This window comes from Ovis aries, chromosome 15 (assembly GCF_016772045.2).
Source record: "Ovis aries strain OAR_USU_Benz2616 breed Rambouillet chromosome 15, ARS-UI_Ramb_v3.0, whole genome shotgun sequence".
NCBI lineage: Eukaryota > Metazoa > Chordata > Mammalia > Artiodactyla > Bovidae > Ovis > Ovis aries.
In genome coordinates this window covers 16,271,813-16,297,190 of record NC_056068.1, presented here as the reverse complement: position 1 = coordinate 16,297,190, position 25,378 = coordinate 16,271,813, and the positions used below count along the sequence as shown (strand labels likewise).

Here is a 25,378-nt window from a genome sequence, read left to right as displayed (position 1 = left end):
GTGTGTCTTGCAGTGGAACTTGTTGGCTCGTAGATGGAGCTTGGTTTCAGTGTAGGTATGGAGACTTTTGGGTGAGCTCTTGTCTATTAATGTTACCTGGAGTCTAGAGTTCTCTGATGTTCTCAAGTTCTGGAGTTACGCCTCCTGCCTCTGAATTTCTGCCCTTCTGTTACAGCAGCCTCAAGACTTCTCCATGCAGCACTCTCCACATCCAGGAACATCCAGAGAGATTCACAGAGATACAAAGAAGAGAAGAGTGTGGGAAGAGATAGAGTGACCCAGAGGAGAAAAGGGAGAGCCTAAAGGGGAGAGAGCAATCAGGTTCAGTTGCTCAGTCATGTCTGACTCATTGAGACCTCATGAACTGCAGCATGCCAGGCTCCCTTGTCTATCACCAACTTCCAGAGCTTACTCAAACTCATGTCATTGAGTTGGTGATGTCATCCAGCCATCTCATCCTCTGTCATCCCCTTCTCCTTCCTTCAATCTTTCCCAGCATCAGGGTCTTTTCCAAAGAGTCAGTTCTTTGCATCAGGTGGCCAAAGTATTGGAGTTTCAGCTTTAGCATCAGTCCTTCCAATGAACACCCAGGACTGATCTCCTTTAGGATGGACTGGTTGGATCTCCTTGCAGTCCAAGGGACTCTCAAGAGTCTTCAACACCACAGTTCAAAAGCACCAATTCTTCTGCACTCAGCTTTTTTTATAGTCCCACTCTCTCATCCATACATGACTATTGGAAAAACCATAGCTTTGACTTGTTGGACCTTTGAGAGCAATCAAGCCAGTAATCAAATCCCTAAGTGAAAATGGATACTGAAGATTAGATTCTTAAAGGTACAAAATTGATAACAAATATAAAAAAGCAGAGATTAAAAACCTAGAATAGACATTAGAGTTTCAAAAATACAATAAAATAAATACAAAAGAAAATTGATCCCCCATATTAAAAAATATATATGTAATTGTTTTTTAAGAAATATAGGGTTTTTTTTTTTTGGAAAGGTAATAAATAGTAGGCTATAAAAATGAAAGTTAAAGGAGTATTAAAGAACTAAAATATTTTTTAAATTAAAAAGTTATGTTAGTAAAAATATAACTAGGAATGTCTTTGGAGATGCTGTGTGGTGTCAGTTCACTATCAGTCCCTTGTTCAGGCTTGTACTTGTTCTCAAGGTCTATAGTTGCCCCTTAAATGCACAGTCTCAACATTAACTGCAGTTCTAATCTGTTGTACCTGTCACTTCCAGAGAAGTCCCCCCTTCTTTGTTTATTTTGGCTTCTTCTTTTTGCAAGTCTCTTCAGAGTCTAATTTCTGCCCTGACACGAGGGGGTGAAAGTGGTCACTCATTTAGGCTCACTTGTTCAGTTGTGCTGTGGAGAGAGATGGTCACTACAAACAAATTCCGCTGGCATGTGTGGAGAGTGCTCACAGTGGATGGACCACACTGGGCTTGCCAGAGACCAAGGCAGCATGAATTTCCTGGGTCCACACTGCTCAGGCTCCAGGGTGCTCTGCAATGGCATTGTCCCAAGTGGACCTTGTGTTTCATGTACTTCCCAGGTCTAAGCTGCTCAGGTTCTCGGGTGTTCTGCAAGGGCACAGACCCAGATGGGCTGTGGGTTTTGTGACCTTCCCAGGTCCAAATTGGTCAGGCAACTGGGTGGTTGGCAAGCGCACTGTCCCAGGTGGGCCTTGCATCCACGCACTTTCCAATCTTGGTGACACAGTTTCCTGGGTGCGCCATGAGGGCACAGTCCCAGGTGTGCCATGTGTCTCCTCTGGGGAGCTAATCTCAGGCTGTGACACTCCTGGCAGATGTGAACCATCGAGGATCCCAGGAAGACGTCATTATCAACTCGCAGCCTGCTTACAGTTTGGTGGAAGATTCAGTCTCTGGGGCTGAGATTGCAGGAGCCCCTTGCCTTCTGTCTCTGGCTGTTGTACACCTGCCTCTCTGCCTCTGGGGAGGGAGGGCCCTAAACAGCAGCTGGCTTGCTTTCCTTTGGTAATCACTAGGGCATGCACAATCCTTTATTCTGTGAATGCGCCAGGGGTCACCATGCTGTGTTAGGTCTTCCACAGGAAAGGGACTTTTTTTGTGTGTGTCTCCGGCAATCCCACGGTTTGGGCTGCTATGGCACATGAGCCCTACAGATTATCCTCAGGGCATACAAAGGTGGTCCTTACACTAAGGACCAATGATGGAACCCACACTTTTCTGTTCAGACTCCACTTGCTGTTGCCAGATGCAAGCATCTAAGCTACTTTACTGCAAGTAGTTAAAGTTAGGTGCGTCTTCTGTGTTCTTCCCCCTCCCACCCCCCCCGCCAGTTATGTTGCTCTCTGAGATTCCAAAGAGCCCCACAGACACACCTGTGAGAGGGTTTCCTACTGTGTGGAAATTTAGTCCTCCTTCAAACTCTGTCCCAGGTTAGGTCTCCATCTCTACATCTTCTGTCTCTGTTTTTGTCTTTATATTTTGTCCTACTTCCTTTTGAAGAGATTGGCCTGCCTTTCTGGGTGCCTGGTGTTCTCTGCCACCATTCAGAAGATGTTTTGTGAAAGTGGCTCAACATTCAACTGATCTTTTGGTGTATCTGTGGGGAAGAAAGTGGTCTCCCCATACTATTGCTCCACCATCTTGGAACAGCTTCTTCTCTTGCTTTTTCTATGATCCAGTGGATGTTGGCAATTTGATATCTGTTTCCTCTGTCTTTTCTAAATGCAGCTTGAACATCTGGAATTTCTCAGTTCACATATTGTTGAAGCCTAGCTTGGAGAATTTTGAACATTACTTTGCTAGAGTGTGAGATGAGTGAAATTGTGTGGTAGTTTGAACATTCTTTGGCATTGTCTTTCATTGAGATTGAGATGACAACTGACCTTTTCCAGTTCTGTCGCCACTGCTGAGTTTTCCAAATTTGCTGACATATTGAGTGCAGCACTTTCACAGCATTATCTTTTAGGATTTGAACTAGTTCAGCTGGAATCCAATTACCTCCACTGGCTTTGTTTGTAGTGATGCTTCCTAAAGCCTGTTTGACTTCACACTCCAGGAAGTTTGAAGTGGCTCTAGGTGAGTGGTCACACAATCATGGTTATCTGGGTCATTAACATAATGACCCAGAGAGCTAACACCAAAAAAAAAAAGATGTCCATTTCATCATAGGAGACTGGAATGAAAAAGTAGGAAGTCAAGAGATACCTGGAGTAACAGGCAAGTTTGGTCCTGGAGTACAAAATGAAGCAGGGCAAAAGCTGGCAGAGTTTTGCCAAGACAATGTACTGGTGATAGCAAACACCCTCTTCCAACAAGAAGAGGGTGTTTTGGATAGTTCTCCTGTGTATTTTGGATAGTTCTCCTGTGTATTCTTGCCACCTCTTAATATATTCTGCTTCTTTTAGGTCCATGCTGTTTCTGTCCTTTATTGTGCCCATCTTTGAATGAAATGTTCTCTTGGTAGCTCGAATTTTCTTGAAGAGATCTCTAGTCTTTCCCATTCTATTGTTTTCCTCTATATCTCTGCATTGATCACTTAGGAAGGCTTTCTTATCTCTCCTTGCTATTCCTTCTAACTCTGCATTCATATGGCAAAGCTTTCTCCTTTGCCTTTCACTTCTCTTCTTTTCTCAGCTATTTGTAAGACCTCCTTAGACAACCATTTTGCATTTTTGCATTTCTTTTTCTTGGGCATGGTTTTGATCACTGCCTCCTGTACAATGTTATGAAGCTCCGTTCATAGTTCTTCAGGCCTTCTGTCTATCAGATCTAATCCCTTGAATCTATTTGTCACTCCCACTGTATAATCTCAAGGGATTTGATTTAGGTCGTACCTGAATGGTCTAGTGGTTTTCCCTACTTTCTTCAATTTAAGTCTGAATTTTCCAATAAGGAGTTCATGACCTGAGCTACACTCAGCTCCTGGTCTTGTGTTTACTGACTGTATCGAGCTTCTCTGTCCTCGGCTACAAAGAATATACTCATTCTGATTTCTGTATTGACCATCTAGTGATGTCTATATGTAGAGTCATCTCTTGCATTGTTGGAAGAGGGCGTTTACTAGCACCAGTGCATTGTCCTGGCAAAACTCTGCCAGCTTTTGCCCTGCTTCATTTCATACTCCAGGACCAAACTTGCCTGTTACTCCAGGTATCTCTTGACTTCCTACTTTTGCATTCCATTCTCCTGTGATGAAATGGACATCTTTTTTTCATGTTAGCTCTAGAAGTTCTTGTAGGTCTTCACAGAACCGTTCAACTTCAGCTTCTTCAGCATTAGTGGTTGGGGGCATAGACTAGGATTACTGTGATATTGAATGGTTTGCCTTGGAAATGAACAGAGATCATTTGGTTGCCTTTGAGATTACACTGAAGTACTGCATTTAGGACTCCTTCATTGACTATGAGAGCTACTCCATTTATTCTGAGGTATTCTTTCCCACAGTAGTAGGTATAATGGTCACCTGAATTAAATTCGCCTATTCCAGTCCTATTCTGGTGAGTCGTGGCTGTGGCACAGGAGTGGCTAGCGGTGGTTGGGTGGTGCAAGAGCAGTGAGTGGCAGAGAGGACCCCTTGGACCCCATGTCCAAGGTCAGGATCAGTGGCCATGAGGACATACCCCACTTCCAAGGTAAAGAGCAGCGGCTGTGCTTTGCTGGAGGAGCCGTGAAGAGATACCCCATGTCCAAGGTAAGAGAAACCCAAGTAAGAAGGTAGGGGCTGAGAGAGGACATCAGAGTGCAGCCAGATTGAAATCACAATCACAGAAAACTAGCCAATCTGATCACACGGACCACAGCCTTGTCTAACTCAAAGAAATTAGGCTATGCGGTGTGGGGCCACCCAAGAGGGACAGGTCATGGTGGAGAGGTCTGACAGAATGTGGTCCACTGGAGAAGGGAATGGCAAACCACTTCAGTATTCTTGCCTTGAGAACCCCATGAACAGTATGAAAAGGCAAAAGATAGGACACCGAAAGATGAACTCCCCAGGTCAGTAAGTGCCCAATATGCTACTGGAGATCAGTGGAGAAATAACTTCAGAAAGAATGAAGAAGTGGAGCCAAAGCAAAAATAACACTCAGTTGTAGATGTGACTAGTGATAGAAGCAAGGTCCAATGCTGTAAAGAACAATATTGCATAGGAACCTGGAATGTTAGGTGGATGAATCAAGGTAAACTGGAAGTGGTCAAACAAGAGATAGCAAGAGTGAACGTTGACATTCTAGGAATCAGCAAACTAAAATGGATTGGAATGGGTGAATTTTACTCAGATGACCATTATATCTACTACTGTGGGCAGGAATCCCTTAGAAGAAATAGAGTAGCCATCACAGTCAACAAAAGAGTCTGAGGTGCAGTACTTGGTTGCAATCTCAAAACAACAGAATGATCTCTGTTCATGTCCAAGGCAAACCATTCAATATCACAGTAATCCAAATCTATGCCCTGACCAGTAATGCTGAAGAAGCTGAAGTTGAACGGTTCTATGAAGACCTACAAGACCTTTTAGAACTACCACCCCAAAAAAGATGTCCTTTTCATTATAGGGAACTGGAATGCAAAAGTAGGAAGTCAAGAAACACCTGGAGTAACAGGCAAATTTGGCCTTGGAGTATAGAATGAAGCAGGGCAAAGACTAATAGAGTTTGGCCAAGAGAACTCACTGGTCATAGCAAACAACCTCTTCCAACACCACAAGAGAAGACTCTACACATGGACATCACCAGGTGGCCAACACCAATATCAAATTGATTATATTCTTTGCAGCCAAAGACAGAGAAGTTTATACAGTTAGCAAAAACCAGAACATGAACTGACTGTGGCTCAGATCATGAACTCCTTATTGCCAAATTCAGACTTACAAAGTGGGGAAAACCACTACACCATTTAGGTATTACCGAAATCAAATCCCTTATCATTATACAGCGGAAGTGAGAAATATATTTAAGGGACTATATCTGATAGACAGAGTGCCTGATGAGCTATGGAAAGAGGTTCGTGACATTGTACAGGAGACAGGGATCAAGACCATCTCCAAGGAAAAGAAATGCAAAAAAGCCAAATGGCTATCTGGGGAGGCATTACAAATAGCTGTGAAAAGAAGAGAAGTGAAAAGCAAAGATATACCAATTTGAATGCAGAGTTCCAAAAAATAGTAAGGAGAGATAAGAAAGCCTTCCTCAGTGATCGATGAAAAGAAATAGAGGAAAACAATAGAATGGGAAAGACTAGAGATCTCTTCAAGAAAATTAGAGACACGAAGGTAACATTTCCTGCAAAGATGGGCTCGATAAAGGATAGAAATGGTCTGGACCTGACAGAAACAGAAGATATTAAGAAGACGTGGCAAGAATACACAGAAGTGTACAAAAAAGATCTTCACGACCCAGTTAATCATGATGGTGTGATCACTCACCTAGACCCAGACACCCTGGAATGTAAAGTCAAGTGGGTCTTACGAAGCATCACTATGAACAAAGCTAGTGGAGGTGATGGAATTCCAGTGGAGCTGTTTCAAATCCTAAAAGACGATGCTGTGACAGTGCTGCACTCAATATGCCAGCAAATCTGGAAAACTCAGCAGTGGCCACAGGACTGGAAAAGGTCAGTTTTCATTTCAATCCCAAAGAAAGGCAATGCCAAAGAATGCTCAAACTACCACACAATTGCACTCCTCTCACACGCTAGTAAAGTAATGCTCAAAATTATCCAAGCCAGGCTTCAGCAATACGTGAACTATGAACTTCCAGATGTTCCAGCTGGTTTTAGAAAAGGCAGAGGAATCAGAGATGAAATGGCCAACATCTGCTGGATCATCAAAAAAGCAAGAGATTTCCAGAAAAACATCTATTTCTGCTTTATTGACTATGCCAAAGCAAAGCCTTTGACTGTGTGGATCACAATAAACTGTGGAAAATACTGAAAGAGATGGGAATACAAGACTACCTGACTTGCCTCTTGAGAAACCTGTATGCAGGTCAGGAAGCAACATTTAGAACTGGACATGGAACAAGAGACTGGTTCCAAATAGGAAAAGGAGTGTGTCACGGCTATATATTGTCACCCTGCTTATTCAACTTTTATGCAGAGTACATCATGAGAAACGCTGGACTGGATGAAGCACAAACTGGAATCAAGGTTGCTGGGAGAAATATCTATAACCTCAGATATGCAGTTGACACCGCCCTTATGGCAGAAAGTGAAGAAGAACTAAAGAGCCTCTTGATGAAGGTGAAAGAGGAGAGTAAAAATGTTGGTTTAAAGCTCAACATTCAGAAAACTAAGATCATGGCATCTGGTCCCATAACTTCATGGCAAATAGACAGAGAAACTGCGGAAAGAGTGGCTGACTTTATTTTGGGGGGTTTCAAAATCCCTGTAAATGGTGATTGCAGCCACGAAATTAAAAGACACTTAGTCCTTGGAAGGAAAGTTATGACCAACCTAGACAGCATATTAAAAAGCAGAGACATTACTTTGCCAACAAATGTCCAACTAGTCAAGGCTATGGTTTTTCCAGTAGTCATATGTGTATGTGATAGTTGGAGTATAAAGAAAGCTGAGCACCAAAGAATTGATGCTTTTGAAGTATGGTGTTTTAGAAGACTCTTGAGAGTCCCTTGGACTGCAAAGAGATCCAACCAGTGCATCTTAAAGGAGATCAGTCCTGGGTTTTCATTAGAAGGATTGATGTTGAAGCTGAAACTCCAATACTTTGGCTACCTGATGTGAAGAGCTGACTCATTAGAACAGACCCTGATGCTGGGAAAGATTGAGGGCAGAAGGAGAAGGGGACAAAAGAGGATAAGATGGTTGTATGGCATCACTGACTCAATGGACATGATTTGAGGTAGGCTCTGGGAGTTGGAGATGGACAAGAGGCCTGGCATGCTTCAGTTCATGGGGTCACAAAGAGTCAGCCATGATTGAGCAACTGAACTGAACTGATTCCAATCCATTTTAGTTCACTGATTCCTAAAATGTCAATATTCACTCTTACCATCTCTTGGTTGATCACTTTCAATTTCCCTTGACTAATGCACCCAACATTCCAGGTTCCTATGCAATGTCGTTCTTTACAGCATCGTAGTTTACTTCCATCACCAGTCACTTCCACAACTGGGCATTTTTTTCACTTTGGCTCAGCCTCTTCATTCTTTCTGGAGCTATTTCTCCACTTCAGTACCATATTGGGCACCTACCAATCTGAGGAGTTCATCTTTCAGTGTCATATATTTTTGCCTTTTCATACTGTTCATGGAATTCTCAGGGAAGCATACTGAACTATTAAATATAATTAAAATAACACATAATTATAAATGATAAACTACAATGCACAATATAATTTTAAAATTATAATTATTAAATTTAAAAACAAAATATAATTAAAATAAGTTATTCCAATTATTTGCTCATTTGCCCCATTTATTTTATAAACACCAATTAGTCTTGTGTGCAGCGGAGATCTGGGTATGATAAAAGTTACCTCTAAATTACTGGAGATGCTTCTATTATGATAAGAATTACAATATATTCTATTGGGTAAGATTTAATTTTGCTGTTACCGTTGTTTAGTTGCTAATTGTGTCCTACTCTTTGAGACCCCATAGACTGTAGCTGCCAGGCTCCTCTCTTCATGGGATTTCCCAGGCAAGAATATTGGAATGGGTTGCCATTTCCTTCTCCAGGGGATCTTCTTTACCCTTAATAGGAATATATAGATTTCATATGAATGCATCCTAACACTTTAACATTAAAAAGCTTTATTGCATTAAATTCTATTACATTTAAAGGAACATGAATCTCATGAAATAGGGATACCAAAATTATCACTTGATTTTCAGAATCATTCAGGAAATATGCATAAAAAATGATTCAGATACCCTTGGACCTATAATGAATTTCTGAATCTTCACTTCAAGATCCATTATCTGATGCTAGAAAATGGAAATTAAGATTGTATGATAAGAACAGAGAGATGATGCAGTGTGAGTCAGCAAAAGTTTTATCCTAAACACTAAAATATATTTCCACCAAAGAACTCTCACTCAGGAAGAGTGGCCATTTACCATTTTCCCTTAAAAACTCCATGTCTTTTGTTAACCACCACATTTATCTCATACCTTTGTATTTCTATACAATTAAAAAGCCTAGAATGCTGTTAGTTATATAATTATAAACTTACTTCTGATTTTCAAATATTAGAACATATAGGCAGTAAATTATTTGTATAAATTGAATTGCTCTGCAGTCATTCTGAACATGCATGTTGCTGGAGTATGATCTCTTTTTGGAGTCTCTATCATCATCAAACTTATCAGCATCTAAATGTGTATTTCTAGAATTTGTAACACAGGAATAAATAAAGATTAGTTAGGTATATGTTGTACTTTCGTCTGAGGCATATAGCTTGTAATAGTATGGATGAGATAAACTAATATGTTACAGAATGATATAACAAATAAATCCAATGAAGTGCACAACATAAATATAAGAAATTCACATCAAAGTCAATACGTGATCATGTAAGATTTCATAATATTTAGTTTCCAAATATTTAAAGTCATACTGGCTATCAGATATAATAGGATCAAGAACTTGGTTTAAGATAGACATTAAAAAAAACCTATATTCATATATGAAATTCTCAAAATTACTCTAAAAAGATTATTTATTTATGGCCTTGCTGGGTCTTCATTGCTGCACATGGGCTTTCTCTAGTTCTGACAAGCAGGGTTTATGCTTCATTGTGGTACTCAGGCTTCTCACTACAGTGGTTTTTTCTTGTTGTGGATCACAGGCTCTGTGTGTGTGGGCTTCAGTAGTTTCTGTCCACAGGCTTACTTGCATGTGGGATTTTCCTGGACCAGGGCTTAAACTCATGTCCTTTGCATTAGCAGGTGGATTCTTCATCACAAGGCAAGTCCCACAATTATTCTTAGACACCCACCATAAAGAAAAATATATATATAAATGATGTTTTTTTTCATCATGCCAACCTAGGTTATGCTTCAGTGTCAATACAACCTTCAAATCATAATGTACTAAAATAACAAAGGTTTATTTCTGATTGATGGTGCATATTCATGCGGGTTAAAGAATTGGGGTAGAGGAGAGAAATCTGGGGCTACATTTCTTCTCTCCAGGGATAATACTAAGAGAACCTCCTCATCTGAAGTTGGTTGCCATTGCTGAAGAAAAGAGGTTCTGATTGTACACTAGCTCTTATAGTTTTCTCCCAAATGTGACAAATATAGCTTTTCTCATGATTAATTTACAACAGTAAGTTATATCATGACCATTTTTAACAGAAAGAAGATGGGGAAATGCAACCAACCTTGTGCCCAGAGAAGGGTCAGAAATACTTGGTAACTAGTATTAATGAGAACACGAATGGATATGTAATCATTCAAAAGTTTTCAAATAAATAGATGTATGTAAAGTGCAAGTAATACATCCTTGTGATGTTTTTCTTTCCTTGAAGATATATTTCACATTTTCACCTGAAAATCTTGGATGAAACACCTTAGCAATGCAGCTTTCCATTAAAGCTCAATTCTTTTCTCCTCTTCCTTCTCATCAGTCAGATCCATACAGGCTCAGCGGAACTGAATACTTGTGAAAAAATGTTACTGGATTCTCTTCAAAACAATGTCAACTTTGTTTTCACAAGGAGCAGGGAAAGTAAAAGAATTATATACCAATTAACTTGCTTTTTAGGCTCTTGTCTTGAGTTACAGTTAAACAAGTAGACACTATAAACATAACAGCAGCAACAATAAAAATCGGTTCAAATAGATGACTATGATCTGTATTCTTTTATAATTATCCCAGCCTTTCTTAATAGACACATCTAAAATGGTGCATCTCATTTACTTTCAGTATCTCTAACCTGTTCTTAAATGACATTAAATAAAAATAAAGATGACTAAACTAAGTTTGGAGATGGAAAAGATAGTGCTTATGCAAATGTCAGAAAAATCTTACATCCTTCTCTGAAAATAAAAGAGAAGGCTTAAATACCAAAAATATTATATAACAACTGCTATCCCACACATTATATTTGCTTTTATCTAACTTTAAATTTATCTATCTCAGTATATTTTCTCAACACTTTATAATCAAAGTCCCTACATTATTCCAGAAATAAAGATGATATAAATAAACTTCTTAGATTATAAATTACATTATTTTAGCTTTAGATTATTTAAAATAATTTCTTTAGACTTTCTTTTAGAATATCATCCCCGAGAATGTTCAAGTAGTATCTGGGCAATTTCATGGAAAATTGGGTACAGTAGGGAGGAGAAAATGTCATTGCTAATTTGATAGGGATTGCACTGAATCTGAAGATTGCCTTGTGTAGTATAGTAACTTTGACAATATTGATTCTACCAATCCATGTACATGGTGTATCTTTCCATCTGTGTGTTTTCCTTCATCAGCATCTTATAATTATCAGAGTATAGGTCTTCATACCCTTAGGTAAATTTGTGCTGTGCTATGCTAAGTCACTTCAGTCATGTTTGACTCTATGTGGCCCTGTGGACTGTAGCCTTCCAGGCTCCTCTGTCCATGGGATTCTCCAGGCAAGAATACTGGGTTGCCATGCCCTCTTCCAGGAGTTCTTCCTGACCCAGATATAGAACCCACGGCTCCTGTGGCTACTGCACTGCAGCAAATTCTTCACTGTTGAGCCACTGGAGAAGCCCCAGGTAGATTTATTCCTATTTTATTCTTTTTTATGTCATGATAAGTGGGATTTTTCTTGAATTTTCTTTCTGATCTTTAATTATTTGTATATATAAATGCAACAGATTTCTGTGTATTAATTTTGTAGCCTTCAATTTCGCCAAATTAAATGATGAGTTCAAGTAATTTCCTGGTAGCATTTTAAAGATCTTCTATGTATAGTAAGCTTTCCTGGTGGCTCAGACGGTAAAGCGTCTGCCTGCAATGAGGGAGACCCGGGTTCGATTCCTGGGTCCAGAAGATCCCCTCGAGAAGGAAATGGCAATCCACTCCAGCACTCTTGCCTGGAAAATCCCATGGATGGAAGAACCTGATAGGCTACAGTCCATGGGGTGGCAAAGAGTCGGACACGACTGAGTGACTTCACTTTCACTTTTTCTATGTATAGTATGTCAATTGCAAACAGTGACAGTTCAACTTCTTTTCAATATGGATTCCCTTTACTTCTTTTCTTCTCTGACTACTGAAGCTTGGACTTTGAAAACTATGCTGAGTGATGGTGGTGACAGTGGACATCCTTGTTTTCTTACTTAGAGGGGATGCTTTCAGCTTTTCACCATTGAGTCAAATGTTAGCTGTAGGTCTGGTTTATATGGAATTTTTCTTATGTTGAGTTATGTTCCCTCTAACCCACTCCAGCCTTCTTGCCTGGAGAATCCTGGCAGGCTACTGTCCATGGGTCACAAAGAGTCGGACAAGACTGAAGAAACTCAGCATGCATGCATGCATGTTCCCTCTATGTCCAGTTTCTGGAGATATATATTTTTTAATCATAAATGCTGAGCTTTGTTTTGATATATATATATATATATATATATATATATATATATATATATATATATATATAAAATCTTTGTCTGGCTTTAGGATCAGGGTGATGGTGGCCTTAAAGAATGAATTTGGAAGTTTTCTTTTCTCTGCATATTTTGGAACAGTTTCAGAAGGATAGTTGTTAACTCTTCTCTAAATATTTCATAGAATTTGCCTATGAAGCCATAAGGTCCTGGACTTTTGTTTGTTGGGAGTTTTAAAATCACAGTTTCAGTGCTTGTGATTGGTCTGTTCATATTTTCTATTTCTTCACGGTTCAGTCTTGAGAGAGTGCACCTTTCTAAAAATTTGTCAATTTCTTCCATTTGTCCATTTTATTGGTATACAGTTGATCATAGTAGTCTCTTATGATCCTTTGTATTTCTGTGGAGTCGGTTGTAACTTATTTTTCCATTTCTAATTTATTTGAGTCCTTTCCCTTTATTCTTAATGAGTCAGGCTAAAGGTTTATAAATTGTATTTACCTTTCCAAAGAACCAGCTTTTAGTTTCATTGACCTTTGAGATTGCTTTCTTGGCCTCTATTTCATTTATTTCTGCTCTGACCTTTATGATTTCTTTCCTTTTACTAACTTAAAGTTTTGCTTTTTTCTTCTCTATTTGTTAGGTATAAGTTTAGGTTGTCTATTTGAGATTTTTCTTGTTTCCAGAGGTAAGATTGTATTGTTATAAACTTCCCTCTTAGAACTTCTTTTGCTGCATTCCATAGGATTTGGACTTCTGTGTTCTCACTTTTATTTGTCTCTAGGTATTTTTTTAATTTCCTCTTTGATTTCTTCAGTGATTCACTGGTTGTTTAGTAGCATATGGTTTAGCCATCATACGTTTCTGTTTTTTATATTTTTTTCCTTCTAGTTTATTTCTAATCTCATAGCATTGTGACTAGAACAGATGCTTGACATGATTTCAAATATTTCAGATTGGCAAAGGCTTTCCTTTTGGCCCAGCATGTGTTCAATCCTGGAAAATGTTCATGTGCATTTGAGAAGAATATGTAGTCAGCTGTTTTTGATTGGAATACTTTACAAATTTCAGTTAAGTCCAATTGTTCTAACGTGTCATATAAGGCCTGTGTTTCCTCATTAATTTTCCCTCTGGATGATCTGATCATTGATGAAGGTGGGTTGTTAAGATCTCCCACTATTATTGTGTTACTGTTGATTTCTCATTTTATAGTGTTTTTTTTCTTTTTTTTCTTTTTTCTTTTTTTCTTTTTTTTGCCTTAGATACTGAGGTACCCTTATGCTTGGTACATATATATTTATTATTGTTATATCTTCTTATTGGCTTGAACCTTTGGTCATTATGTAGTGCCCTTGTCTTGTATAACCATTTTTATTTGAAAGTCTATTTTTTCTGATATGAATATTGCTACTGCAGCTTTGTTTTGATTTCCATTTGCATGAAATACCTTCTCCCATTCCATTATTTTCAGTATGCAAGTGTCCCTCCTTCTAAGGTGGGTGGGTCTCTTGCAGACAGCATATATAATCTTGCTTTTGTATCTACCCAGCCAGTCTATGTCTTTTGGTTGGTGCATTTAATCCATTTGTATTTAAGGAAATCCATTTACCTTTAAGGTAGTTTAAGGTAATCATCAATATGTATGATCCTATTATTATTTCTTAATTGTTTGGGGTTTATTTTTTGTAGGTCTCTTCCTCCTCTTTTGTTTCCTTTAGCATTTGCTGTAAAGCTTGTTTGGTGGTGCTGAATTCTCTTAACTTTTGCTTTTTTGTTAAGCTTTTGATTTATCCATCATATCTGAACAAGGGTCTTGTTTGGTAGAGTATTCCTGGTGTAGGTTCTTCACTTTCATCCCTTTAGATATATTATGCCATTTCCTTCTGGTTTATAGCATTTCTGTTGAGAAATGCGCTGATAACAGTATGGGAACTCCACTGTATGTTATTTGTCACTTACCCCTTTTTGCTTTTAATATTATATTTTTATCTTTATCTTCTTTTTTCCAAAAAAATAAAAAACCCAAGAAACTCCCAAGTTTGATTACTATGTTTTTGGCGTCTTCCTCCTTCAGTTTATCATGTCAGGGACTCTCTGCACTTCATGAACTTAATTGACTATTCCCTTTCCCATGTTAGAGAAGTTTTCAGCTATTATTTCTTCAAATATTTTCTGGGTTCCTTTCTCTCTTCTTCTAGGAACACTTTAATGTGAATGCTGGTGTATTTAATGTTGTCCCAGAGGTCTCTTAGGATGTCTTCTTTACATCATTTTTTCTGTATTCAGATTTGAGGCAATAATTTCCACCATCCTGTCTTCCAGATCACTTATCTGTTCTTATGCCTAGTTATTCTGCTACTGATCCCTTCTATTATATTGTTCATCTGTTTGTTTCTTACTTAGTTCTTCTAGGTATTTGGTAAACTTTTCCTGCATTGTAGCCATTATTTTTCTGACATAATGGATCATCTTTACTATCATTATTCTGAATTCTTTTTCTGGAAGGTCTTATATCTCCATTCCATTTAGGTTTTTTTTTTTTTTTGGGGGGGGGTTATCTTGTTCTTTCATCTGGGAGAAATCCTCTGCATTTTCATTTTATTAACTTTCTGTGATTGTAGTTTTCATCAGGAAGATGTGGGATTGTAGTTCTTGCTTCTTCTGTCTGCCCTCTGGTGGACGAGGCTAAGAGGCTTGTGCAAGCTTACTGATAGGTGGGACTTGGCGGTGGTAAAACTAGGTGTTGCTCTGGTGGGCAGGGTAATGCTTAATAAAACTTTAATACAATTGTCTGCTGATAGATGGGGCTGCTCTCCTTCCTTGTCATTTGTTTGTCCTGAGGCAAACCAGCCCTGGAGTCCATAGGGAAGAAGGCTCATCCAAGGGGCACCACTCAGGACTGCTGCTTTCAAGGTCCCCATTCCCATGGTGAGCCACTGTCAACCAACACCTCCAGAGAAGATTCTCCAACACTAGCAGGTAGGTATGGTACAGTCTTCTGTAGGGTCATTGCTCCTTTCCTCTGGGTCCTGGTGTGCACAATGTTTTGCTTGTGTCCTCCAAGAGCAGGGTCTCTCCACCAGTTCTGGGAAGTCCTGAAATCAAATTGCACTGATCTTCAAAGTCAGGTTCTCTGTAGATTCCTAGCCTTTTTGCCAGATTTCTTCGCTGGGAAGCCTGATATTGGGCTCAGAACCTTCACAATATTAAGAAAACTTCTTTGGAATTATTGCTCTCTAGTTTGTGGGTTTCCTCTTTCCCCACAATGGGTATGAGGTTTGATTTTATAATGATTTCACCCCCTACCATCCTCCTGCAGCTCCTCTTTTGTCTTTGGGCATGGGGTATCACTTTTTGGTGGGTTGCATGTCCTCCTGTTGATGGTCTTTCAACAGCTAGCTGTGATTTTAGTGCTCTTACAGGAAGAGATGAGTGAATGTCCTTCTACTCTACTATCTTCAACAAGGATGTCTTAGCTGAAGCCCTAAATTCATCCAATTTTTTCATTGAGGATGAAACTGTCCATTAAGCAAGTCTTTCGAATGCAAAAATTCAGAATCAGCAGAATAAGAATCACCTAAATAGTACTTGTTAAAAATTAGATCTCTAGACCCCATTTAGGCCTGTTAAAATTTAGGTATAAGACGAAGCTATTTGCATAGTAAAGTAATGCTCAAAATTCTTCAAGTTAGGGCTTCAATAGTGAACCAAGAACTTCCAGATGTACAAGCTGGATTTAGAAAAGGCAGAAGAGAGACGGAGACCCGATGGTCATCTGGTTTCCTGGAAGTCGAATGCAGAGGGGCTTGTAGGCTGTGCAGAGGCAACCCAGACCATTTAATCTGGCAGAGTGGAAAGCTAATGCCCATTTGGTAGTAGAATGTGATTATGTGTGGAAGGAAGTTCGAACTGGAGGACTGGCGGACAAAAGCTCAAGTAAAACATACACTTTCGATATGGTTTTTGGAGCAAGTACTAAACAAATTGATGTTTACTGAAGTGTTGTTTGTCCAATTCTGGATGAAGTTATTATGGGCTATAATTGCACTATTTTTGCATATGGCCAAACTGGCACTGGAAAAACCTTTACAATGGAAGGTGAAAGGTCCCCTAAGGAAGTGTATACTTGGGAGGAGGATCCTTTGGTTGGTATAATTCCACATAGTCTTCATCAGATTTTTGAGAAACTTACTGATAATGGTACTAAATTTTCAATGAAAGTGTTGCTATTGGAAATCTACAATTAACAGCTCTTTGATCTCCTTAATTCATCTTCTTATGTTTCTGAGAGACTGCAGATGTTTGATGATCCCCGTAACAAGAGGGGAGTGATAATCAAAGGTTTAGAAGAAATTACAGTACACAACAAGGATGAAGTCTATCAAATTCTGGAGAAGGGAGCAGCAAAAAAGACAGCTGCAGCAACTTTGATGAATGTCTACTCTAGTCGATCCCACTCAGTTTTCTTTGTTACAATACACATGAAAGAAACTACAGTTGATGGAGAGGAGCTTGTTAAAATTGGAAAGTTGGTTGATCTTGCACGCAGTGAGAACATTGGCCATTCTGGAGCAGTTGACAAGAGATCTCAGGAAGCTGGAAATATCAATCAGTCCCTGTTGACTCTGGGAAGGATTATTACTGCTCTTGTAGAAAGAACACTTCACGTTCCTTATCAAGAATCTAAACTGACTAGAATCCTCCAGGACTCTCTTGGGGGACATACAAGAACATCTATCATTGCAACAGTTTCTCCTGCATCTCTCAATCTGGAGGAAACTCTGAGTACATTGGAATATGCTCATAGAGCAAAGAATATACTCAATAAGCCTGAGGTTAACCAGAAACTCACCAAGAAAGCTCTAATTAATGAATATACAGAAGAGATAGAGTGTCTGAAATGGGATCTTGCTGCAACTCTTGAAAAAAAATGGAGTGTACATTTCTGAAGAAAATTTTAGAGCTATGAGTGGAAAACTAACTGTTCAAGAAGAAGAAATTGTAGAATTGGCTGAAAAAATTGCTACTGTTGAGGAAAAGCTAAATAGGGTTACAGAATTGTTTATGGATATTAAAAATGAACTTAATCAATGCAAATCTGACCTGCAAAGTAAGACACTGGAACTTGAAACCACTCAACAACATTTGCAGGAAACGAAATTACAGCTTGTTGAAGAAGAATATATCAGCTCAGCTTTGGAAAGTACTGAAGAGAGACTTCATGATGCTGCCAACAGGTTGCTTAACACAGTCAAAGAAACTACAAAAGATGTATTTGTCTCCATTCTAAACTGGATCATAAGAAGGCAGTTGATCAGCATAATAAAGAAGCTCAAGATGTTTTTGGCAAAAACTTGAATAGTCTGTTTAATAATATGGAAGAATTAATTAAGGATGGCAGCACGAAACAAAAGGCCATGCTAGAAGTTCACAAGACCTCATTTGGTACCCTGCTGATGTTCAGTGTCTCTGCATTAGACACTATTACTGCAGCAGCACTTGGATCTCTCACATCGATTCCAGAAAATGTGTGTACACTTGTTTCTCAGATGTCTAATACAATATTGAAAGAATAGTCGTTAGCAGCAGAAAGTAAAACTGTACTTCAGGAATTGATTAACACAGGAAACTATGAAACAGGAAGGTCTGGCTCCTTCAGAAAATTGTAAACAAAATCCCTCTCCTAGGACCATGTAGGAAGGAGCCTGGCAGCAAAGCCCAGGGCTTGGAACCCTGCAAGCTCACCCTATCTGCATCTTACCACCACTTGGATGTTCTTTCCCATTTCATCTTTCTTCTTCACAGATGAATTTGGCTGAGATGCCACAACTGTCCCCTAAGAAGGCCGGGTCACGGACTTGGGTGCCATGGGGCATGGAGTGGCTTGGCAGCTGGCATGGACCTGGGTGCCCTCCTCCCCTGTCTGATGCTGGCGTGCCCGTGGAAATCACTATCGCCCAGGAACCATGACTGATTGTGGCGTCTGGCCTGCACTAGCCCGAGCCTTCCAGTCACAAACCTAGTCTCTCTTCCAAGCCCAAGAAACCTAGCAACCACTCAGCGCCTCACTTTTATAAAGGAGCCGACTGGCTGGGTCAATGGCAGCACTGGCGTGCAAAGTACCATGGGACACAGTTTCATCACCAGACCCTGCCCCAGGGCGTGGCCTATGGAAAAGCAAATGGCTGGTCCATCGGTGCCAGCCTGGAACTCGTAGTCTAGTGGGAGACTGTCCCTGAGTAGTGAATGAACATCTCTAGGCCAGAGTTTCCTCATCTGCACAATGGGACTGATAGCAACTGTCTCAGACAGTTGTGTGAAAATTAATGAGCTGGTGAGGGTAAATAGTTTAGGCTAGAATGACCATGTAAAAGCTCTGGAAACCTAGCTGTGATTGTAAATTATATTAGATAATTGTAAGATAGTGCTGTGGAAGCACAGAAAAGAGAGGCCCAAAGCAAGCCCCTTTCTCAGAGGAAGCATCCAGAATCATCTGGAAGAATAATTAGGAAATGTTAAGGCTACCATGGGTACTAAATCATGATGAAAAAGAGACTGAATGTTACTTTAGGACTATGAATTTATCTTTGAGTGATGACAACTCATCCTTGCCAAATGATTCCAAGCAAGAAAGCAAGGTCATATTTGTGTTTTCCAACCACGGTCCTGCAGTAGCTGTTGCAGGCTCAATCTACGTGGACCAGCATCCTGCAGGCCTCTCAAGGAGGTTGCGCAAACACCCGTGGCTGTCAGCCTACAACTTCCTGCTGGCGACTCTATCTGGCTCCTCTTGCGTGCAGTGACTGCCTGCTTCCATAGGAGTACTCTGGGCTTTTTGGCAGTGTTTACAGTTACTCAACCAGATTAGATGTGGGTTGCAAACCCAGGAAATAAAAGAATCATGGGCCTGTGCTATACTCGGCTCTGGGAACTTAACTTAGCCCACAGGAACCTAGGTATCTTTGTAGTTTCCTAAATGATGATATGATGATGGCCAGATGGGGTGGAAATTTTGCAGGCCTCCTTAACTGTTCCTCTGCTTATTAACCTACCTTCTTCCCCAAGGAACTGACACATCTACAGCTTAGATGAATGGTCATCTCACCCTGCATAGCTGGTTGTCTACTGATATGTCCTCTTAGATGGCTCAACAGCATCTAGATGAACCTATCCAAAATGGAACTCTTCACCCTAACCCCCTTTATCTCCACCCTGATCTTTCTCATCTAGACACATGGTTCTAACCAGACCTTTGATTCCTTTGTTCTCCTTGTCCAATGCAGACCTGTTGGTTTTATCACTTTTGCCCTCCACTCTAGTCCAAGTTTCTTTTATCTCTACCCTGAATAACTATTCTTAATAAACTCCTTAACAGGTTTAAAAAAAGAGAAAAGAAAGAAAATGCAGAAGAACCAGAGATTAAATTGCCAACATCTTCTGGATCATAGACAGTTCCAGAAAAACATCTACTTCTGCTTCAATGATTATGCTAAAGCCTTTGTGTAGATCACAACAAACTGGAAAATTCTTAAAGAGATCAAAATACCAGACCACCTTACCTGCCTTGTGTGAACCCTATATTCAGGTCAAGAAACAACAGTTAGAATTGGACGTGGAACAATGGACTGGTTCCAAATTGGGAAAGAAGTAAGTCAAGGCTGTATATTGTCACTCTGCTTATTTAGCTTACATGCAGAGCACATCATGTGAAATGCCGGGTTGGATGAAGCACAAGCTGCAAGAAAAGCTATGACAAACCCAGACAGCATATTGAAAAGCAGAGACATTACTTTGCCTACAAAGGTCTGTATGGCCAAAGTTATGGCTTTTTCAGTGTCATGTATGGATGCGAGAGCTGGACAATAACAAAGGCTGAGTGCTGAAGAATTGATGCTTTTGAACTGTGGTGCTGGAGAAGACTCTTGAGAGTCCCTTGGACTGCAAGGAGATCAAACCAGTCAATCCTGGAGGAAATCAATTGTGAATACTCAATGGAAGCACTGATGCTAAAGCTGCAAGTCCAAAACTTTGGCCACTTGATGTGAAGAGCTGACTTACTGGAAAAGACCCTGATGCTAGGAGACTGAAGGCAGGAGGAGAAGGGGATGAAACAGGATGAGAAGGTTGAATGGCATCACTGACTCAATGGACATGAATTTTAGAAAGCTCCAGGAGATGGTGAAGGACAGGAAAGCCTGGCACACTTCAGTTCATGGGTTCACAAAGAGTCGGACACAACTGACCGACTGAACAACAACTTCTGCATTCTCATGGGTAACAGGTAAATTTTATGATTCTCAATGCTGAAGACTTCTGATGTATGATGTGAGTTAAAAATATACAAAATCTACCCAGCCTTTTAAAAAAGTGCCAATAAGCCTGCAGAATGGAGGAAAGCAGTCCTATTCTGAACTCCAGCCATTCCCATATAACCCTCCTCTGACTTTCACTGTAATCATGGGGGTAAAATCTTCTCCAGATATTTCTTTATTTTTCAGAACTTTAGATTAAAACCCCCCAGCTGACCTCTCTCCAACCCTACACACACACACACACACACACACCCCAAATGCTTCGAGTCATGTGGCACAGTAGGTATTCAATGACCCAAAGTTTGTTATTAAATACATCCAAGTATATTCACTGTGCATAATGGTTTAACAGTTCAAATGGAGACAAGTTTAACTAAGGAATTACTGATAAAAATACTTCAAAAAACTCCTCCTTCGTTAAAAAAATCTAATTACACTAATTTTGATTGGTATTTCTGACCCAAATACTACTTCTTTCAAGAATGCCTCTATAGTGCTCAAGTGATACAGCACATTGAAAAAGAGGTCATGGATATAAATAGAACAGTGATTTAGCCTGGGAACTACTCCTAAATGAGGGGAAATGGGTTCTAAATGCCTACTTAACAAAGAAAGCTCTTCTGATAAAACTCCTAGTAGATCTATTAATGCAAATTCCAATTACTGCCTAAGAATGTCAATCATGTGGAAAACAATATTGCCAAGACTTAGACTGTTTATCACAAGGGTTGAGATATGTTAGGATATTATATATAGATATAGATGGGCTTCCCTGATGGCTCAGTGATAAAGAATCTACCTACAATGCAGGAGACATGGATTCGGTCCCTGGGTTGGGAAGATCCCTTGGAGAAGGAAATGGCAACCCACTCCAGTATTCTTGCCTGGGAAATTCCATGGACAGAGGAAAAGCCTGGCAGCCTATAGATTATGAGGTTGCAAAAGTGTCAGCCATGACTTAGCAACTAAATAACTATGATACATATAGATGATAGACAGATTAATAGATAAATTTTTTTCTGGTCAAAATTTTGCTGTAAATCCTCAAGTTAGATGTAGCAATTGAAAATTTCTTTCTGCTACATAGCAGACTCTCCTGTAAGACCTTCAATAATATGGCTCTAATATCCTACCCTTATCCATCACTGTCATCCTAATTTATTCCATTCTTCAATTTATATGAATAACTCAATGTTATTTGCAAACTTTCTGTACTTCCACCACCTATATTTATATCCAGTTATTTCTCTCCCTGGAATCCACACATTCACTGTTTATAAAATAATTATTGAGCTTATGAATTTTTAGAAAAAGTTTTCCAGAGATTCTTGACTTATCATAACTTTAATGTGTCCCCAGAGAATAGTGAATGTCTGCTGCATTTTCAGTAAATACATAATTAGTGCTAAATCATGTTAGTTGATGTCACGAAAGTGAATAACTTCAAGACTTACTACAAAGCTACAGTAATTTGGACAATATGGTATCAGTAAAAGAATACATAAATAGATCAGTGAAACAGAATAGAGTCCAGAAGCAGACCCCATAAATATAGTCCACTGAACTTTGACAAAGGGACAAAGGAAACACAATGGAGCAAAGATAGTGTCTTTAACAAATCGTGCTGTAACAACTGGACATCTACATACAAAAATATGAATCTAGACACCTATCAAATAAATTAAAAATAGAGGGTAGATCTATATGCAAAATAAAAACCTATGCAACTCCTAGAAGGTAACATAAGAGAAAAACTAGATGACCTTGGCTATGGTGATGCTTTTTTTGATAACACCACAAAAGATACAATCTATGAAAGAAAGAAGTGATAAACTGGACTATATTAAAACTAAAAATTTCTGTCCTGAGAAAGATAATGTCTAAAGAATTAGAGGACACATCACACGGAGAAAACACTTGGGAAATATATCCGATAAAGGATTATTATCTAAAATATTTAAATAGCTCAACAATAAAGAAAAAAATCCAATGTAAAAATTAGTCTAAGACTGTAATACACACTTCACAGAGAAGATATATAGATTTCAAATAAACATATTAAAAGATGGTCCATATTACATATCATCAAAGTGAAAGTGAAGTCACTGAGTCGTTCCGACTCTGCAACTCTATCAACTGTAGCCTGCCAGGCTTCACTGTCCATGGGATTTTCCAGGCATGAATACAGGAGTGGGTTGCCATTTTCTTCTCCAGGAGATCTTCCTGACCCAGGGATATACCATCAGGGAAATGCAAATTTGAACACAGTGAGGTACTTATAAACTTATTTGAATGATAAAAATCCTGAACACTGACTGTGTTGCTGGTGAGGATATGGAGCAACAGGAACTCAGACATTGCTGGTGGAATTAAAAATGGTACAGCCTGTTTCCATTGGGAGAAATATCAATAACCTCAGCTACACAGATGACACTACCCTTATTGCAGAAAGTGAAGAGGAACTAAATAGCCTTTTGATGAACGTGAATGAGGAGAATGGGAAAGCTGGCTTAAAACACATTCAAAAAATGAAGATCATGGCATCCAGTCCCATCACTTCATGGCAAACAGATGGGGAAACGATGGAAACAGTGACAGACTTTATTTTCTTGGGCTCCAAAATCTCTGTGGAGGGTGACTACAACCATGAAATTAAAAGACGTTTGCTCCTTGGAAGAAAAGTTATGACAAATCTAGACAGTATGGACTGGAATGGGTGAATTTAACTAAGATGACCATTACATCTACTACTGTGGGCAGGAATCCCTCAGAAGAAATGGAGTAGCCATCATGGTCAACAAAAGAGTTCGAATTGCAGTACTTGGATGCAATCTCAAAAACGACAGAATGATCTCTGTTCGTCTCTAAGGCAAACTATTTAATATCACAGTTATCCAAGTCTATGCCCCAACCAGTAATGTTGAAGAAACTGAAGTTGAATGGTTTTATGAAGACCTACAAGATCTTTTAGAACTAACACCCAAAAAAGATGTCATTTCATTATAGGGGACTGGAATGCAAAAGTAGGAAGTCAAGAAACACCTGGAGTAACAGGCAAATTTGGCCTTGGAATGCGGAATGAAGCAGGGCAAAGACTAATAGCGTTTTGCCAAGAAAATGCACTGGTCATAGCAAACACCCTCTTCCAACAACACAAGAGAAGACTCTACACATGGACATCACCAGATGGTCAACACCAAAATCAGACTGATTATATTCTCTGCAGCCAAAGATGGAGAAGCTCTATACAGTCAGCAAAAACAAGACCGGGAGCTGACTGTAGCTCAGATCATGAACTCCTTATTGCCAAATTCAGACTTAAATTGAAGCAAGTAGGGAAAACTGCTAGACCATTCAGGTATGACCTAAATCGAATCCCTTATGATTATACAGTGGAAGGGAGAAATAGATTTAAAGGTCTAGATCTGATAGAGTGCCTGATGAACTATGGAATGAGGTTCATGACATTGTACAGGAGACAGGGATCAAGACCATTCCCATGGAAAAGAAGTGCAAAAAAGCAAAATGGCTGTCTGGGGAGGCCTTATAAATAGCTGTGAAAAGAAGAGAGGGGAAAAGCAAAGGTGAAAAGGAAAGATATAAGTATCTGAATGCAGAGTTCCAAAGACTAGCAAGAAGAGATAAGAAAGCCTTCTTCAGCGATCAATGCTAAGAAATAGAGGAAAACAACAGAATGGGAAAGACTAGATCTCTTCAAGAAAATTAGAGATACCAAGGGAACATTTCATGCAAAGATGGTCTCGATAAAGGACAGAAATGGTCTGGACCTAACAGAAGCAGAAGATATTAAGAAGAGGTGGCAAGAATACAGGAAGAACTGTACAAAAAAGAGCTTCATGACCCAGATAATCATGATGATGTGATCACTCATCTAGAGCCAGACATCTTGGAATGTGAAGTCAAGTGGGCCTTAGAAAGCATCACTATGAACAAAGCTAGTGGAGGTGATGGAATTCCAGTTGAGCTGTTTCAAATCCTGAAAGATGATGCTGTGAAAGTGCTGCACTCAATATGCCAGCAAATTTGGAAAACTCAGCAGTGGCCACAGGACTGGGAAAGGTCAGTTTTCATTCCAATCCCAAAGAAAGACAATGCCAAAGAATGCTCAAACTACCATACAATTGCACTCATCTCACATACTACTAAAGTAATGCTCAAAATTCTCCAAGCCAGGCTTCAGCAATACGTGAACCGTGAACTCCCTGATGTTCAAGCTGGTTTTAGGAAAGGCAGAGGAACCAGAGATCAAATTGCCAACATCTTCTGGATCATCAAAAAGCAAGAGAGTTCCAGAAAAACATCTATTTCTGCTTTATTCACTATGCCAAAGCCTTTGACTGTGTGGATCACAATAAACTGTGGAAAATTCTGAAAGAAATGGGAATACCAGAGCACCTAACCTGCCTCTTGAGAAATCTGTATGCAGGTCAGGAAGCAACAGGTAGAACTGGACATGGAACAACAGACTGGTTCCAAATAGGAAAAGGAGTGCA

General features: G+C 39.5%; 1 protein-coding gene and 1 pseudogene across 1 annotated transcript in view; one reads left to right on the top strand and one right to left on the bottom strand.

Annotated features, from left to right (window-relative positions):
• The window catches only part of GUCY1A2 (guanylate cyclase 1 soluble subunit alpha 2), a 485,319-nt gene that overhangs the window by 154,484 nt on the left and 305,457 nt on the right, over positions 1-25,378 (bottom strand). The gene's annotated exons all lie outside the window — the stretch shown is intronic.
• LOC114118342 (kinesin-like protein KIF11) lies at positions 1,520-18,221 on the top strand (annotated as a pseudogene).